We start from the raw sequence: 19,604 nt of genomic DNA on the forward strand, positions 1-19,604 counted from the left end.
CCCATCGTTCACCAGTGTCAACAATTGGTACATATAAACTATATTAATAGTGTTGCAACTGAAGTGTGACACACACAACATATTTAGCAACCCCACGCCCCCAACTCTAGCCACCCTTTTCATTGGCTCAAGCCTCGTGACATGTGCCTCTTCATAGTAGACCTTCTTTAGGTGCTTACTCGGGGCAAACCTTGGAAACCTCTCGTGGTCCCCCAAGTCCAAATTTTCCATTTTCAAGTTTGGTATAAGAGCCAAGAAGGGGCCCTCAAACAACATGTTCTCTGGCAGTAAAGGTGTAGAGACCATAAACTTCATTGAATTCAAGTCTTTGGGCACTTCAGTTGTGGATTTTCTAGGTGGGATATATGGTGGTAGTTGAGTTACTCACTCAACCTATTCTGCATCAATTTCCTCTACTCCTCCACGAAGTTCTTCGTCATCTAGGTCTCGGGGCTCTATCAGCTATTTAGACCTATCCATCTTTACCTTCTAGTAGATGTCAGTCAGGATTTTCCAAGGCAATTGATGCACTGATGCTTCTGAGGCTTCTTCTATTTCTTATCTCTTGTTGTGGAAGAAGATGGCTTATGCCTTAGCGACCTAGGTGCAGTAGTAGAAAACACTGTAGGCACAGGTTGGGACGGCTTTGCCTCAGATTTTGTTGCAGTCATTCTCTCAAGGATTATCATGCGATGCAAATCAGGTAAGTTTGTGAGTTCTAGCTATGAAAGAATGCTCTCCCACACGTTATCAGACATACAACATTGTTCTAGACACAATTGAAAGTGCAACAACTTAAGGAAAATTCTCAAGAAGCAAAGTGTTCAAATGTGGAGCGAGATGCCATATTTATAGCTCAATTTGAATTCAAATCTATCCATTCCCTCGAATTCCTTGTCATTAATGCGGTTTTGGTGGCAAATTTCCCAAAATTTTCATCTTAAATCCTCCCCCACACTCCTTTTAACGGAAAATCACCATCCAATTAGCTACAATGATTCCAATGGTCACTTTCTTGCCTGGATGTGCGGGACCCACCATTTTAGTGCAACTCCATCGCAACTCTCCTCTACGCCTTGCCTTGATATGTCATGCAACCCCATCACCTCACCCAAACTTCCGTTTGGCAGTGTAGTTTAAAGTCCTGCATTCCCTTGCAACTGCTTGGAACACTAAGACTATCCTACATCCATATAGTCATTTTGCACGGGTGGGATCACCCCTCTACAACTTTAATCAACTCCCATTGACTTTTCCCATTAATGATTCCCCATTCAGCTTTGCGATCTGAACTACGCCTCGATGCGTAATCTCCTTAACAATATACGACCCTATCTAATGCATCTGGAACTTCACTAGAAACTTTGTGAACTTACTATCATACAACAATACCAAATATTTGTTCTTGAAGGTGCAATGTTTGATATGGCAGTCATGCCATGCCTTTTCATGATCCTTCTGTACCTGCTAATGAAAACCCACCAAGAAACTCCAACTCAGTGAGCTGCGCGAGGCATTCTTCCATGGCATCTCGATCATCCATATATGTACCCACAACAATCCACAAACTGGGCACTATGTACTCCAGCTACAATACAAATTCTTGTCCATAAACCAATCTGAATGGTATTTGTCTAGTCAACTTCTTGCATGTAGTTTTATACGCCCATAGAACAATGGGCATGCACACATCCCAGTCATTTCGCTTCACATTGGAAATCTTGGTAAGGCATTCTCTAGAATTTTGTTAAATTCTTCTATAGTGCCATTTGATTGAGGATGATATGGCGTACTCTTTTAGTGACACATTTGGAACTCTTCGAGAAAATCAACAATTGTTTCATTTAAGAAGTGTGAATCTCTATCACTCATCAAGATCTTAGGGTAGCTGAATCGAGACAGGATATATTCAAAAATAAAATCTGCAAATGTAACTTCACTACAATCCTTTATAAGATGTGCCTTAGCCCAACTGGTTAAATATTCAGTCGCTTTAATGATATATATGGCTCCAACCTTCTTTCCTAGTGGCTAAATTGGTCCCACAAAGTCTATTGGCCACTTATCAAACACTTATAATGATACCTGCGGGTTCAAGGGAAATTCATCCCTTTGTGATGGTCTCCCCATTCCTTAACATACATCACATGCCCTATAATAAACCTTGGCATCCTTATGCACAGTTGGCCACCATAATGCTACGTGTAGGATCTTCTGCACTTGTTTCTCTTCCCGCATAATGTCCTCTTGCAACTCCTCCATGTTCTTCAGCAAGGATTCTTTTATGTTCATACTCCAGGACATACCTATGCAATATCTCATCTAATCCCATTTTATATAAATGTCCAACGATAACAGAAAAATATGCAGTCCAAACCACCAATTCATTCTTTTGTTGTGTTGAATACCCCTCAAGAGCTATACCAGTAGACAAGAATTGGATTTTGTCTACAAAATGGTCATCAGTAGCACGCATGACAAAGAGCTTCACATCATGTAATCCCTCCTCTAGATTTGTAGGTTCGTTACCATTCTCAATCCACAAGAGGTGATCTGGTCTAGAATTTGGTCTCCCTGGCTTCACAATTACTTCAAAGTCATATTCCTAAAAGAGCAGCAACCATCGACAGATTTTCCCCCCAACACAGGCTTGTTGACTAGGTACTTCAATGTATTATGGTTTGTGTACATCTTGAAGTGTGCGCCCAACAAATAGTGCATGAATTTATGCAGTGGATACACCATTGCTAGTCCTTCGTGCTCTATGGTAGAATAATTATTTTCCTCCTTCAATAACTTTCTACATACAAATGCTATTAGATGATCGATATCACCTTCACCTAGTTGGGTTATCACAGCTCCTAGTGTTATGCAAGATGCATCTACATGGACATGGAACTCCTTCTTCTCGTCAGGGAACACTAAAATTGGCACAGTGACCATTTTTTCCTTCAAAACATCCAAAATCTTATGGCAATCTTCATCCCAGAAAAATGTCTCATCCTTTTTTAGCAATCGTTCTATGGGCATAGTAATATGTGCATATGCCTTGATGAATTTCCTGTAATACCCTGTGTGTCCAACATAGCACAGTTTCTTGACATTTTTCAGAGGTTCCAAATTAATAATTACAACAATTTTGGCAGGGTTTACCATCAATCCTTGCTTACAGACTACATGGCCCAATCGTATCCCATATGGTACGCAGAATATACATTTCTTCAAATTGAGGGAAATATGATACCTTCAATAAGTGCCCAACATTAGGTGAAGACCGGAAACATGTCTTTTTACTAATCCAAACGACGTCCAATCATTAAAGTAAACGTCCAAAAACTTTTGAAAAAACTCCTTGAAGGCTACAACTACCACCCTAAATAATATTACAGGGGCATTCTTAAGTTTGAAATGCATAAATGTGTACTGGAAACACCCCCATTCAGTAGCGAAGGTAGTATTACTTCTATCCTTTAGCACGATCTTGATATGGTGGTACCCTTACAACCCATCAATAAATGAATAAGCTTCCTGACCTCCAACATTTTGTAGTACTTCGTCTTTGAATGGCGTAGGAAATGGATCATGGACACAAGCATCATTGAACTTCCTCAATTCTACGCAAATCTAGATTTCTCCCTGCATTTTCTTCTTGAACCGCCATAGGACTAACCTAGTCTGATTCCTCGAAAGGTTCAATAATCCCAGCTGCAAGCGTCTTAGTTAGTTCCTCGCACACCTTTTCTTTATACAGTTTAGGATCCAATCAGTAGGGGCACTACTTCACTGGCTTCACATTTGGCTTTAAAGTGATCTTAATGACACCCAAATCCCCTACTATCCCTTTTAAATTAGAGATCTTGGTGGGAAATAAGTCCCGATACTCTCATAGTAACTCTGCAGCTTTGTCCACTATATCTTCATCCCAATAGTTGCCTATGTTTTCAAACTTTGGCTCCGCTTATGATCCAATATTCAACTACTTGGTCTTCAAAGGTTGTGAGATATAAAGGACTTCCACCTTAGGCCCTGCGACTTCATGTTGTCCTTCCGAATCAGGAATATTGATGTTCCTAGGATCTTCCTCACCTTCCTTAGTGGTCACATTGTAGCATTCAAGTGCATCATGCAGTTGCATACTCCAATCTGGTTGTACCCATTCAACAGGTTCTTTAGGCATTCTGAATATTGCACTTTTGATCTCTTGTAACGCCTCATAAATACATTCAAAGCCATCTTCTGAGCTAAATGTTAACTTGAAATTTTTTTTCAAAACATCCTATTTTGTGCTTCCATGTCACAACCCCATTTCTAAATACCAATTCACTAGAATCGTATCCAAAGTATGGCAAAATTTATGAACCCATTCTAGCTATGGTTCTTCTCCCGATGCTTTTGCCCATCATTCCAGATGCTCACTCAGATCGTCTTTCCTTATGTATTTTTCAGTAATGCGGGTATTGGCATATCCAAACCACAGCTTCATCATCCATTGGTATTCCTTCCAATATGAAAAGTTGTTCTTATGCGTACTCCACCATCTTGCAAGTGTAGCTCTTAGCGCGATGTCTAGTGCATGGAACTGATGTTCCTCTGACACACATCTTTCAAATTTATCCAAAAATAAATTGACATCTTCTAAACAATCATAATGTGGTAATTTTCATACCTCAGTGGATATACATTGGGGTGACTTTGTAAGCCTGTTGCATCAAAGCGACGATACCTCGTGCAACTTGTTTTGTCCATGTTCGAGCTCCTCATCTGAATTTGAATTGCAGAATATATCCTTCTCCCACATAATCCGTCCATCCACCATAGGGTTGATCCAATCTTCATCCCACACAGTCAGCTTATAGATTTGTTCAATATCATCGTCCTCATAATCATGGACTGGTTTAGTATATCGCACACCCTCGCTGGATCCAATGGAAAAATAACCCTTAGTTCTTTCTTTTCAAATTTCATTCTATGCTTCTTTAGGTTGATGATCACATTCATATCAAATTCCCAATCAATTACAAGCATCGTTGGATATGGGTTATTGTTGTCTACTATTTTGATCACTTCAAAATTGGCTATGGTGCGTGCCCCTTCAATACCAATAGCCACTCCATGTAAACGCCCCATAGGAATAATCTTCTACTAATTCTCCATTCTCAGCTAGATCAGGGACCACTGTAGCATTGGTCGTCCCATTCTTTCCCAATTTTTATTTGGCAGAACATTTGCATTAGACCCCAAATCATGAATTACCTGGTCTATCTTGTATTCCGCACTATGGGTAATCAACCTCATTTCTCGACCTATACTTTTCTTACTTTTTTCCACCTTATGTACCGCGTGCTTTTCCAGTAGTGGCTTATTCTTACCAATGTAATTATCTATTAATTCCTGCAATCCTTCTATTTCCTTCTTATCCCTTAGGAGCTTCATGCGAGTTTTTAAAAATGATGCTAATAAGGAGGGGTTTGCCTCTTGCACAGTACCAACGTCCTTATGCTTTCCCGTGCACGTATTTTGAGTCCTTGATGTAGAAGCTCCTGCATCCACGAAGCTCCTTTTTTCTTCCATAAACATTTCCTTTACCTTATTTACATCTAATCCAATCTCCTTACCAGTAGTTGTTGATGAGCACCAGTATTTCAACAAGAATGTTGCAACTCCTAGGCTACCAACTTTACTTTATCAACCTAGGGTTCGTACAAACTTGGAGGTGATAGTGTTGTATACACAAGTAGATGTGACGGGTCCACTCTTTGTGACTGCTGAGATGGAAATAGACCACTGTGGTTTCTCAAACCAGACTTTTATTGATTCAGAAGGAGTTTGATTACCTATGAAGAAAAGGGAATTTTGCACTAATTGGGAGAATTGAAATATTGTTTACTGCAATAAGGGAAGACTGAAATCAATGCTTTAAACACACCATTCATTTAACTAATTTCTAGTAGATCTTACTTCAGAAGAATTCTAAGCTAAAATGTGTGTAATCCTAATTGTCCTAGGCATGAAATTTGAAATAACCATTCTACTATTATGCATCTGAATGAACACAATAACTATTTTTTCCTTTTTCTCCTTTTTTTGTGAAAATGTGAATGCTAAATCTTCTTGGTGACGTGGCACGTGGGTTAGAGATGGTGATATAAGGTCAGATGGTTTGAGAGGCAAGTATGGGTCTTCTCCTATCTTCCTGGATTCTTTTTCCATAAATCGACCTCAAAACAAGCCACTACAGTTCATCCTATACGATGTCCTAATGCTTCCTACAAGATCTCCTAATGCTCCTACAAGATCCCCTGTATTCCTACAAGATCCAGCAGAGAGAAATAGGGGTGACTTGGAAGGTGGTATAGAGCTTAGGGAAGGTGAATGATGGAAGAAACAAGGCAAGGGGGTGGCTAGGACTTCCTCAGAGCTCAAACCAATATTCGTAAGATGGCTGGATTTTCTCAACAAACCTGGAAAGTTGTTCTTATGGAATGATGAATTGGATGAGGAACTTTGTGGCTTTTGGTGATCATGGATGAATGAAGTTAGGCTGGGGTTGCTGGCATGAGATCTTCTTGCACTATTGAAACTCCTGCAATACATGCATTACTGGAATTTATCCATGATTCATATCAAACAAGAAAGATCTCTAATCAACTTAATAAAACATAATTTCATTATTTAGTTGCCTAAATCATGCATGGAAATACTTGTAGAATATTGTGAAACACCATGAGATATAATACAGAGCTTAAGACATCAAAAACGACAATTGAAACCTATTCTTGAAAACTTAAAAGATGCTGGCCTAAGTAGCAGAAAACCCTAAATTCCATAAGAAATAAGAATTTTGTCATTTTGGGGCTGAATAGGAGATTTTTCTCAAACTATGGTCCCTGAAGGGACGAGCGACACCAATTCCACCTACTATCAACCTTTTTCATATTCATTTATCTCTCTAAATCTACTACTAAAGCAATGCACAAATGGAATAAAACTAATCAAATTCACCACTACTTGCATTGAAACAATGCTAAAATCAATTCAATGCTTAATCTATGAAATAACCTAAAAATACAAGTACAAAAAGAGGAACCTTCACTTCTAGGTTTGGGCCCTAACCCAAGAGCTTCAACCCCCTGAGTCGACTTAGTTCTGGATCAAGGAAATGCTCATTCTCATTATCATATCAGAAAAATTACATAACAATGTTTTTCCACAAAGCTTGAACTCGAAAATGCTTAATGCTCTTACATAAAAAATCTAAATCCTAATGAAGCTCTAGGCCTCCTTATTTATACAACTGAAGTCTCCAACAACTTATTTAAATATAGGGAGGCTTGGCTCCCAAAATAAAGATGAACTAGCTCTTAACTGTCGCTGGCTCGGCTACCCATGATGTCCATGACTTGGCTGCATGCAACTCCTAGCTAGTGTGATTTGATTGAGGAATATTCGAATGAGTGAGGATTTAATGAGGAGGATGATGGATCTATCTCCTATAATATCTCCTCCTAGGCTCATTTGAGTTTTTTCCCTTAATTAGCCAAAATTTCCATGATTTTCTCTCAAAAACCTGCAATCAATACCACATTAAACCACTAGACATACTTCTTTCTTTTACTCCTCTCATTAAGAGAAATATAATTAAAACATTTTAAGTATGGGGGATTTACGCAATGTATTATATTAGATATCATTTTTTGGGATTCAACTGCGTTAAGTAAGTCATTCAAATGTATGACCATTTCCATGAGAGGTAGTCGTAACTGACTAATTTCTCATGATTTTTGAATAGTTCACTTAGCACTCATTGCATCGGGTGATGCTCATGAAGAAGTGGGATTGAAAGTAGTGAAATGTGGAAAACGAATCACATAGCATCAATCATCACTTCCGATTGGAGGTCACCCATCCCAGAACTAAGCGCGCTTAACTGTGGAGTTTTTCCCCACAATCAAGCCCACTTAGCTTGCTACCCCATTAGCTTGCTAAGTGGGCTTGATTGTGGGGAAAAACTCCACAGTTAAGCGCGCTTGAGCCAGAGGAGTTCTGGGATGGGTGACCTCCCCACTGCAAATGATGTTTCGTTTTCATTCTCTGTGAGAAATGCAATTAATCTATATCCATTACGACTACCTCTCATTTCATCATAATGTGGCCTCCCTGACATCACATGAAATGGTTTCGCATTCTCTGACTTAATCTATATCCATGTAGTGGCCTCCCTACATTGCTTATTATGAATAAAATCTTGCCTTGCTCTCTATCTCTTCCCATTTCTTTATTGCTTCCTCTTCCTTCCTTCCTTCCAACATTCCTAAAGGCAGTGGTGGACTGAGTCTCAAGCCAATGCAATTGACTTTGAGTCTTTATAGAGCTTGCTTGTACATGGGTGTTTTGTTTAGTGCCTCCCTCATTCTCTGAGGAGAATGGTATTCTTTTATTTTCAGACCGTAAGGAAATTTGTTCCATCTTCTTTGTCAAGCTTGCATGCTGTCATCTCCTAGCAACCCAAACATGTCTTCAAAGTGTGTGACTTCTTGCTCTTGTGCAATAAGGTACCTAGGTGCAAGCTTAGAATTATTTGCAATCAGGTTGTGGGTGTTGATGATAGCCATTGGATTGGACTGTTTAGCTCTAATCATAAATGGTTCTATCTCTTCTCTTGCCATTACCTTTTCATCTTTGTAGCTCTTTCCTCCTCATGATTCATCCATGATCCTAAGGCCATCAATTGCAAGTCTCCTAGCTTTGAATTTGGGTCCCACACATTGAAATCTGTCAAGGCCAAGTTTTGTAGGTAAAACTCAAACATCTTTGCTCTATCTTCCAAGGTTTTTTGATCACAAATATTAATGAATTGTCCATAGTCTTGGAAGTGCATAGTGCCTCTCTATGCTAAAGTATTATTTTGGAATTGTAGCCATTGTTCCTTGAGATACAAGTTATAAGACTTCGTTAGCATCTTGCACTAGATTTCCTCTAAGGATAAAATGGCCATAGCTGCCAACTGACTTTCCATTTTTTGTAATTATCCCCTTAGCCATGCATTCTCTGCTTCTAACTGAGCTTTCATCATTGCCTCTATGTCCCTTATGCTGCTTAGTTCTCTACCCATCTCCTTCAATTTTTCCTCCATGTGGCCTACATCCTCCACTCCTTTTTATTTTGGATTTTGCATCCACCTATGTGCTCTTTCCCTTTCTTTCTCAAGTTCAAAGAATAAGGGGATGGAAAACTTATGTGGGATGACTCTACCCCCTTCAATGAACCTGTAGTAAGAGTTGAGGTTGGGTTGTGGACTAGGCTCTCTGAGATCTAGGTCTTCCTTCTTTGTTTCCTTCTGAGTGATACCTTCTTGGTCCATTTTTTGAGTTTCCTGTAGGCTTAATAGAGTTTCCTGTAGGATGGCCTATGCTTCCTGCAGGTCTTTCTATGTATCCTATAGGATACCTTTTCCCTTTGATGAGGAAGACCTTATGACAGGCCTCCTAACATATGTGATGGGATATTTGGGAGAGGCTTCTCCTAATGATCCTTCTCCTTGATTTTTCTCAAGAGGAGCTATTTTTTCTTGCGGCTTTGGTGAGTCTTCCATAACAATAGGAGTTTTGGTGCATGTTTGAGGTATTCCTTGTCTGATCCTTATGCTCTTTCTTGTCCTAAAGTACAGTGAGGTTTGTCTTTGTCTTTTTCCTTTTGAATTGATAGGTGTACTTAGGGCAGTAAGAGAAACTATCGCCTCCTTCTTTGTGGGTTTTAGAGATACCCTTGGTGATTCTTCCCCTTATTTGCCCTAAAATGTAGATCTTTGTTCTTCCTTTTGTTCTATCTCCTCTTTTCCATTCTCCTTCTCATCCTTGTCTCTCTCTTTCTCTTCTTCGTCTAGTTCCTTACTCTGCTCATCTGTCTCCTCTTTTGTTTCTTTCTTCTTCTTCCTCATTTTCCTCTTCCTTTTCTTCATCTTTTTCCTCCTCTATTTCCTCTTCATTTTCTCCCTCTATTTCTTCATCCTTCTCACTAGAAGTGGGGCTTTTGTCATATTCCAGAGCTTGAATTTCTCCCTCTACTTGCATGCCTCTAAAAGTTGTCGATGTAACAGGGAGTCTTAGGTTTTGTAGAGCATCTTCTAGGATTAGTTTGATCAACCCATGATGGGCTAGTTGCTGATGTTTTCCCTCCTACACTTTGATGCTCATATCTATCAGTGATTGAAGAAGAAAGTAGGGTATACTTAACCTACTTTGAGGAGGCATGTCTACTTCAAATATCATTTCTTGGAGGAGTTTGAAATGGTATCCATACACCACACTGTATCTCCCTTCACATGATATACATTTAATGAGGTGGTAACTAACTTCATTCCAAGGGTATGGAAGGTATTCTCTTCTGACCCCATTTTTTTCTTCCATTTCCTCCTCCCCTTCCAAAACGAATTTTTTCTTTGCAAGGGTGCTATTTCCCTTATCTTCTTTTCTCGAAGGTAACCCTAAAGGGAGTGTGGTGATTCTGATTATAACTTCAGGCGTGATTTCTACTAATAGGCCTTTCACCACAACAATGACATGGGTCCTACTGAGGGGTATGAGTGAGTGATAAAAGTCTTTGGCCACCTCATCATTGTATCCTCTCATTATTTCAAAGAAACCCATCCAATTGTGCCTTGTGAAAATTTCTACTACAAGAGGTTGCTGATGAATTCTTACTATGTTTGTTGGTTCCCTCTTGTTAAAACCCCCTGTCATCTTTCCCTAGTAATTGTGGAGGATTGTATGGATATAATTCAAGAATCCTAGTGGGTGGGAGATTTAAATGATGACTCTGCAATATAATTCTCCTAGAATGCAAACTCCTTAACTAAATGGAGGATTTTTCTTCTTTTTTTAACTAGAAAATATGGAAAGGTATAGATCCTACCTCACTGGTTACTATCTGATGAGGACAACCTTTGATCTATCCTCCCTTAATGGCCACTGATAATCCTGTAGATGACTGCTCTATATCTTGTAGATCTTCCTATAGGTTTTCCTATAGGATCTTGTAGGTTCCTCTGCGCTACAAAATTCTCACTGACTCCTGTAGGTGCTGCTTCAAAAAGGCCGAGGCAATCCTTTTTTCAATGAATTCTCAAGATTGTCAATTCTCTTTTAGTGTCGGAATCAGTGTTTTATTTCCTTATATGGATGATCGTGTGGGATGATGTGCTAGCTATCTAAGTATGAGCATCTCCTTTTGGACCGTTGGTCCCACTATCAGTCCATCATTTCACTCACCTCATAATCATCTCCCACTTTGTTCCTCCGTAATTTAACCATTTTTGGCGTTATACCCTTTTTCGTCTGATTTGACTACTTCCACGAATGGAGTGGTCTAACTGTTTTCTCCTTGTTGACTGGCCGAAGGTGGCCAAGTTAACTAGTCACCTTTGCTTATAAAACCAACTCTTACATAATCCAACATTATTTATCATATCGTGCTAATGAGAGCACATGCATAAGATGGCATATTTGTAGGTAACATGCCTTGATGATGATGCTTGTTGGAGAATGATGTCCCAGTGCTATGTATTTGCTGCATATTTTTATATTGACCTCTTTTGATGCTTGTTTCCTTGGATGTGAAAGTACTAGAGATTGATTCTGATGATTTTTTTGTTGTTGTTGAGCTCTAGAGGAGCTTTCTTAACCTTGGAATCCTTTTGCTAAAGATGGCTGCAACCCTATGAAATTCCCTTTATGGGATAGGCTACTACAAGATTTCCTACAGGAAACATACAAGATGTCCTGTAGTTGCCTCTCCCCTAAATTTTCATACCATTTTTCAGTTCTGGAGCATGAGGAGTTTTGACAAGAGTAGAGAAGGGTTCCTGTAAATGGTATGTGAGAGTTATAGCCCTCAGGTATTGTCCCTCTATTCTCACCGTCTTCTAATTGTTTTTTTCTTCTTTGAAAATTGTACATTTTTTGAATTGACTTATTGGATGGATGCATGGGTAACCAGGTGATGAAAGGCATGGTGATGAGGTGGTGGAGTAATTTTTTTTTTTTTTTGGGACATAGGTTGGCCATCCCCTTTCTCTAGAGTCACTTTTCTTGGGATTTCAAATCCACTGTAATTCCTTCAGGAAACTCCTGTAGGCTTTTAGGGAATCCTGTAGAAAGAACAAATCCTGTGTAAACTTAGCTAGAGGAGTTCATAAATGGAAGGATTGATGGAATAATGAAGAATATGAGATGGCGGAATGAAAATATGGATTGTGTAGGTCCTTTTTTTCCTCTCAAGTTGCACTAATCCTCCTCCTATTGACCTGCAAGCAACATCTTCAAACTTTTCTTTTCTCTCTCTTTTTCTCTTTTTTCTTTTCTCTTTTTTTTAAAACAACTAATCTGCCTCAAAGGAGGTTTTCATCCTAGTTGCTTTCCCTGGGTGCCTCAAAAGAGTTTTTCACCCAGATATATTTTTATTTTTTTTCTTTCTTCAATACCATTGGGCCACCTCAAGAGGTTTTCAACCCAATAGTGGGACTCAGCTGCCTCATGGAGGTTTTCACTTGAATCTCTTTATTTATTTATTTATTTATTATTTTTTCTCTTTTTCTTTTTTCTTCAGGGACTTGATGCGATAGAAGCTAAGACTTGCTCCACCACCATCACTGTCTTGCTGATGTCATTGATGAATTCTTACTTTGACAAGGGCTTCTTGTAGACCTTCAATATGTACCCATTGACAAGTAAAGGGATAGCCTCTACATCAATGGTTCTTATCTCTATTGAACCATTGTCATGACATTTTTCTATGACATAAGGCCCTAACCATCTAGTCCTTAATTTTCCGTTAAAATCCTTGTATCTCAAATCATACAACAAAGCCCAATCACCTTCTTCAAACATTTTTTCCTTTATGTTCTTGTCATGCCAAATCTTCCTTCGAACTTGAGTCACCTCTGTGTGCAGGAGGGCTTGCATCCTAAATTCATCTAACCCATTCAACTGGAGAAATATTTCTTGTTGTGCCCTAGTGAGGTCTAGATCTAGTTGTGTTGCAATTCTTAAGGTGTCGTATTCAAATTCAATGGATAGAAGGGCCTTCTTCGCATAGACTAGCTCATAAGGAGTAAATCCAATAGCGGTCTTCTAGGTGGTATTGTAGGCCCAAGTGGCCTCAACTAATTTATCTGCCCAATCCTTTCTATTGTTGCTAATCACTTTGGTCAGAATGCTTTCTAGTGCTCTGTTGGTTACCTCCACTTGCCCATTAGCTTGTCGGTGGTAAGGAGTGGTTATTCTACGCTTGATCTTGTGTTGGCTCAACAAATTTTCAATCATGTGAGATGTAAATAGATTGCCTTGATCAATCACTAGTTCTCTAGGGTACCCAAACTTATAAAATACAATTTCCTTTAAGAATTCATCCACTTTCTCTTATGTTGCTACTTTGATGGCCTTGGCTTCAACCCACTTGGTTAAATAGTCAGTGCACACAATGATGTACATTTTTTTGCCTAGATGGAGGATCAATGGGTGCACTGAAATCCATCCCCACTTGTCAAATGGTTCGAAAGTCACTTGAGGTTTCAGAGGCATTTCATCCCTTGGGGTAGGTTTCCCCATCATTTGGCACCAATCACACTAACTAGTATACGTCCTCACATCTTGGTGAAGGGTGGGCCAGTGAAAACTAGCTTGTAGCACTTTGAATGTTGTCTTTTTGGTTGCAAAGTGACCTCCACAAGGTCCATGTCAAAGACTTCCTCCTCCCTGACACATCTTCTTAGAAGATGATTTGGGTCTACTTTGAAGAGGTTTCCCCCAATCCAAGTGAATGGGGCACTCTTCCTCACAATCTTTCTCTTTTATTTGGAGGAAAAATTTGGTGGAAACTATGCAGACACCAAGTTTTTTGCTATATCAGCAAATCATGGAGAGAGAACTAAAATGGAGAATAAGTGTTCATCCGGTAACTGATCATCAACCATTCCTTCCTCCCCTACAGGGAAAGTCAATCTGGATAAAAAAAACTGCAACAACATTCTCCTTTCCATGATTATTAAAAATAGTTAAATCAAACTATTGCAATAAAAGTAACCATCTAATAATCCAGGAATTTACGTTAGGTTTATTCATCAAGTATTTAATTGCAACATGGTCAGTATGTACAAATGTTTGGTAACTTGTAATGTAATGCCTAAATTTGTTCAATGAATGCACAACAAGTAGGAGCTCCTTTCCAGTCACTGTGTAGTTCAGTTCGGCTTTTAACAGATTCTTACTGATGAGGTAAATGGTATAACGTAGCTTGTCATCTATCTAGCCTAGAGCTGCTCCTATGGCTTTGTGAGAGGCATCAACATGTATGTGGAAAGAAAGAGCCCAATTTGGGCCTTGGAGAATAGGTGCAATAGTCAACTTGTCCTTTAGGGTGTCCAAGGCCTCTTGACAACTTTTTGACCATAAAAATTTGGAGTCTTTGGCCAATAACCCAAATAAAGGAGAAGCTGACTTGCTAAAGTCTTTTATAAATCTCCTATAGTATCCAACTATGCTTAGAAAACTTCTGACATCCCTCTGTTTTTGCAAAGGTGGGATGTTTTGGATGATGGCTATATTATTCGAGTCCGCCTGCAGTCCTTTCTAGGATATTGAACGACCTAGAACAGTCTCTACAGTCATCAAAAACTCACATATTTCAGGGCTAAGGGACAAATTCATTTCAATGCATTTTTTCAACACCTTATCCAAGTTGGAGAGAGCCTCCTCAAAATCACACCCATAGGGTGTAAACTCATCCATATAAATTTCCACTTCGTCATGGATTAGCTTGGAAAATATACTTAATATTGCCCTCTAGAAAGTGGCAAGGACATTGCATACAAAATAAAAAAAGGACCTTATAAGTGAAACTACCCCAAGGACAGGTGAAGGTGGCTTTATCCTAGTCCTCTGGGCTAATTTGGATTTTATTGTACTCATTGAACCCATCTAAGAAAGAGAAAAACGTTTTCCCTGCCAGGCCATCTAACACTTGGTCGATGAAGGGTAGAGGGAAATGGTCCTTGTTTGTTGCTTTGTTTAATTCTCGGTAATAAATGCAAATCATCCACTTACCATTTATCTATGGAACCAACACCAAAGGAGAAACCCACACGCTATCTGAGATAGGGTAAATGAATCCTACATCTAGCACCTTTTGCAGTTCTTCTTTGACTATATCCTTGAGAGCTGGATTCATTCTCCTTTGGGGTTGTTGGACTGGTTTGCAACCTTCTTTGATATAAATGTGGTGGGTGCACACTGAGGGGTTCACTCCCTTCATTTCTTTGTAACTGCAAGCAAAGGCATCCATATGTTCCCTTAGGATGTTGCACAACTCTTCTTCTTGATGTACAAAAACAGAGGGGTTGATTTTCAAAGTTCTTTGAGGGCCGACTTCTATTGTCGTGACACTATTAGGGTTTGAATCAGCTAAGCATAGATCAATCTAATGGTTTCTCTTGGTTTCCTTTACTACTTCCTCTAAGGACAAGGTGCTAGGAGTAGGATTTTGGAGTATGTGTTCAATCAAATCATCTTCATCTGACTGTCCTCCTCCCGTGGCAGCTTCTAGGGTATAGAGTTTGGTTGAGTAGAATTCACCTTGTTCCTCCTCTTCTAGTCATAAATTTAAATGATGTTCTAATGATGGCTGAGAGGGAGGGTACAAGACCAACTACTTGGACAGATACCCATTTTTTATAGTCATATTTCGAGCCCTGTAATTGATGTAGGCATCGACAGTGGATAACCAAGGACTCCCAAGTATGAGAGGATAACTATTAAGCTTGGCCTTAGGCTAGAGAACTAAAAATTCTGCAGGGTACTCCCAAGAGTCAATGGAGACTATCACATCCTCAACAATCCCCTTAGGAGTTATTGTGGAAAGGTCTACAAGCTGCAAGACTATTGCGGTCTTTCTTAATGAACCCTCGAGATTTAGCTTGAGCATGGCATCCTTAGTCACCACATTAATGGTAGCCCTAAGAAATCAAGGTGTGTGGGACAATGGTGCCATTGATTTGCACATCTAACAATTTAAACTTTGAAATGTGAACTATAAACTCAAAATGGGAACTCTAGCCAAAAAACCCTGAAAAAACATCAAAAACAGTGCTAAAAACTAAAAGTGTGTATACTGGAACGATGGTTTTTTTTTTAGGGTCAATTTTGAACATGTTTTAAAAATAGCAGTGAAAACAAAATTTTCGTGCAAAAAACACCTTGAAAACGAAAAAGTGTTGATACTGGAATGACAATTTTTTTTAAGGGTCAATTTTCAACATTGTAAAAAAATGCTAGTAAAACTAAATTTTTATGTACAAAAAAACAGTTGTTTATGAGGAAAAAAACACACTAATGTTTTTGGTAGAATAACATTTTTCTTTCCTAAGTATAAATTCAACATGTTTTCAACCATAACATGCTAGATACAAAAAAAATTAGAATTTTTTCAACCGTAAAATTAAAAAACCATGACATTATGAACAAATTACATGACTAAATGAATCGAATGTCAGTATTTGTATATTGAATGAAACATACATTATATCTCTAATTTAATGTTGCATTGTAGATATTATAAACAATAAAAATGATCATAATTAAGACATATAATCCAACAACATAAAAATGACTCATAACTTCCGATTTAACAGCGTATGGAAATCAAAAATTTTATTTCAAGATACGATGCAAAAATCAGTTATATAAACTGTCTTAGACAATTATTCAAAATCACTCATATTTTCTTACACACCATCAGAATTCACATCTTCAGATGAATGACTGGATGTTTACGAAGATGTTCCATATTATTCTCTTTCATCAACTAGTGCCCCATCTGAGTCCACATGCATGCCCACCATTTCAGGTTTCAAAATTCTTCTAGATCTATGACTCGTTTCAGCAGACTCCCATCTCAACACTGTTCCTTCTAGTATCAACCTTTTCTAAATCTCTATTGTCTTGAGGCAAAGAGTTCCTCTCTTTGTTAAATTGAATTCATAAACAAGTATGTCAACATCCTCCAATTTTAAGATGTCTCTGTGGCAACGATTTATATTTGTACCCTTTCTTTTTCTCTTTTCGCCATATTTTTTGTCAACTACCATCTCTGGCTTATACACACCATTGAATGGGTGTGTATTTGTGGCATACCAATGTATATCGACACCTGTAACATCCTCATTTTCTGTAAAGGCCTTTATAACCTTAGCAACCCAGAATGGATAGCCATTGGGATGTCAATCTACTAGCACTGTGATCATGCAACCCTCCTTAATATCCTATACTGAACCCCTGTAAAGGTCTTTCATGGCATCACGTTGTGCATGAGATTTTTTAGAACCAATATACATCTCTCTTTCCTCTACCTGTGAAGAATTAATAATACCTTGAGATTGTTGCTATTCAACAATGTTTATTTCCTCATGTTCATTTGACACATTTTGTGGCCAAATAAATTGATTTTTCAAAGTTATATCTTCATTTGTTGTTGTTGAAATGAGATCACTTTGATTATTGAAAAATGACTCCCACCAAAATGAATCAGCAATGTCAAAGTAATCATATGTATATCTAATACATTTTTTAATTTCTTCTAGGCAATCAGAGTAACTTATATCTCTATTCTATCTGTGTGCATTATGAACTTCACCAATTGATTGTAATAACAATATTTTTGATGCAAATATTGGATGGTCTAGAATGAACTTCAAAAATTCCAAACCTGATGACGATGCCCATTCTGCAGTGGTTGAATACTTCTTGCCCCATATTAGTGTTTTCCCATCAATTTTTTTGATACGAAATTTATTTTGGAAGCTAATGTCATTAAGTTGTTCAATGCATTTCTCCTCACCATGCGATCCCAGAATAAACCTTCACATGTCAACAGTTTCTTCCAACACATCAAAAGTAGGCTCGGGGATGTATGATTTCTTAATACATTCAATTAATGATGGCAAGCTCCCAACTTCCTTCCTACTCAATGTGACTGAAAAACGACTGAACATCTGATCAATATGGTCATGAGTGTGCCCGACAAGAAGGAACCAACCTTTACCTTCTAAAAAAATTTCAATTCAACAAGCATGTTTAGATATACAAAAACAACCTGATTTTTGTTTTCATGGCAAGTGTTGTCCAATTGTAGATACAAAACTTTAGGGAGATTACCATACCAATGAGAAAGCACATCATGAATTATGGTTATTGTCAGATTTGCATCATTATGAATATTTGGAGCTGTGAAGTACACCCTTGGCAACATTTTCCCATTGAAGACCATACAACCAACCAAGTGATACTAAATAAAATTTTCCTCCTGTAAGTTTTTAGGTGTGCGAACAAAATGTGGTAAAAGTGTTTTCTTTTGGTCCATACCATCAATTATCTTTTTTATCTTAAGCAAGAGATGGTCCTTTTATTCACTTAGGTAAAAAAAATATTTTACACATGTTACAACATATGCCCAGAGGCATAAACTCCCTCAAAGGGGAGTGAAAAACCCGAAGTACCCAAAAAAAAAAAACCTCCAAAAATCAGACAGTGATAAGGCCTAGACTGTCTTGAAACCAAGAGCGGGCCAGTGGATTGGAGATTCGCTCCCAAAAACTGACCAAAGATATGTCATCTAACAATCTGATGGTCAATAAAAAACTTGCGCATGGGCGAAGCCCCCAAAAAACCGTAAAGTTTCCCAATCAACTTTGACCATTGATCTTCTTTTCCTAATCCAACAGTTGGAGTCCATATCGTGTGGCTTAACAAGCCCACTGAATACCTTGCGATGAAGGCAGTCTACTTTATTGGTCGTCTGCCACATGTTGATTCCTGAGTGGAATTGTTGGCTTTTCCTTAAAACTGTCTTTTGTTTGGAAGGCGCTCGATGACGGTGGTAAACTATTAGTGGTTTTATCTTTTCAGCCCCACCAACATGCACACCAAAAGGTAGTCGTTGATCTCCCCTCTCCAGATCTGACAGCCACAGACCAAATTGAACCCCACACCTGCACAGGAAAAACCTTAAGGTTTCATGATCAACACTGACTGTTGATAATTTTCTTCTAATCCAATGGCTGGAGTCCATATCGCGTGGCCTAAAATGCCCACTGAATACCACGCGATGAAGGCAATTTTCTTTTTCGGTCCTCCACCACGTGTTGCTCCCAGAGTGGAATCGTTGGCTTTTCTTTAAAATTTTCTTTTGTTTAGAAGGTGCCCGATGAAGGTGGTAAACCATTAGTGGTTTTATCGTGTTGGCCCCACCAACATGCACACTAAAAGGTGGTCGTTGATTTGCCCTCTCCAGATTTGATGGCCATAGACCAAAACAGACCACACAACTACTCACAAAATACCTAGCGATGAAGGTGGTAATCACTGTCTAGCCACCTCCCCGCATCGCCTACTAAATGGCATCGCTTGTCTTCCAGGAAAAATACTCCCGGGTCAGAGGTCGCTTGAAGCAGATGGTTTGTCTTAGGCAGTTTTGACCCCAGAAATTTCTTCCTTTGACACCTTTTCCTTCCATGGAATCATTCCTCCTATGAACAGATATCTTCTATCTCAATAACC

This window comes from Pinus tabuliformis, chromosome 6, assembly GCF_031772625.1.
Source record: "Pinus tabuliformis cultivar Carrire ecotype Pingquan chromosome 6, CPIR1, whole genome shotgun sequence".
Classification (NCBI taxonomy): domain Eukaryota; kingdom Viridiplantae; phylum Streptophyta; class Pinopsida; order Pinales; family Pinaceae; genus Pinus; species Pinus tabuliformis.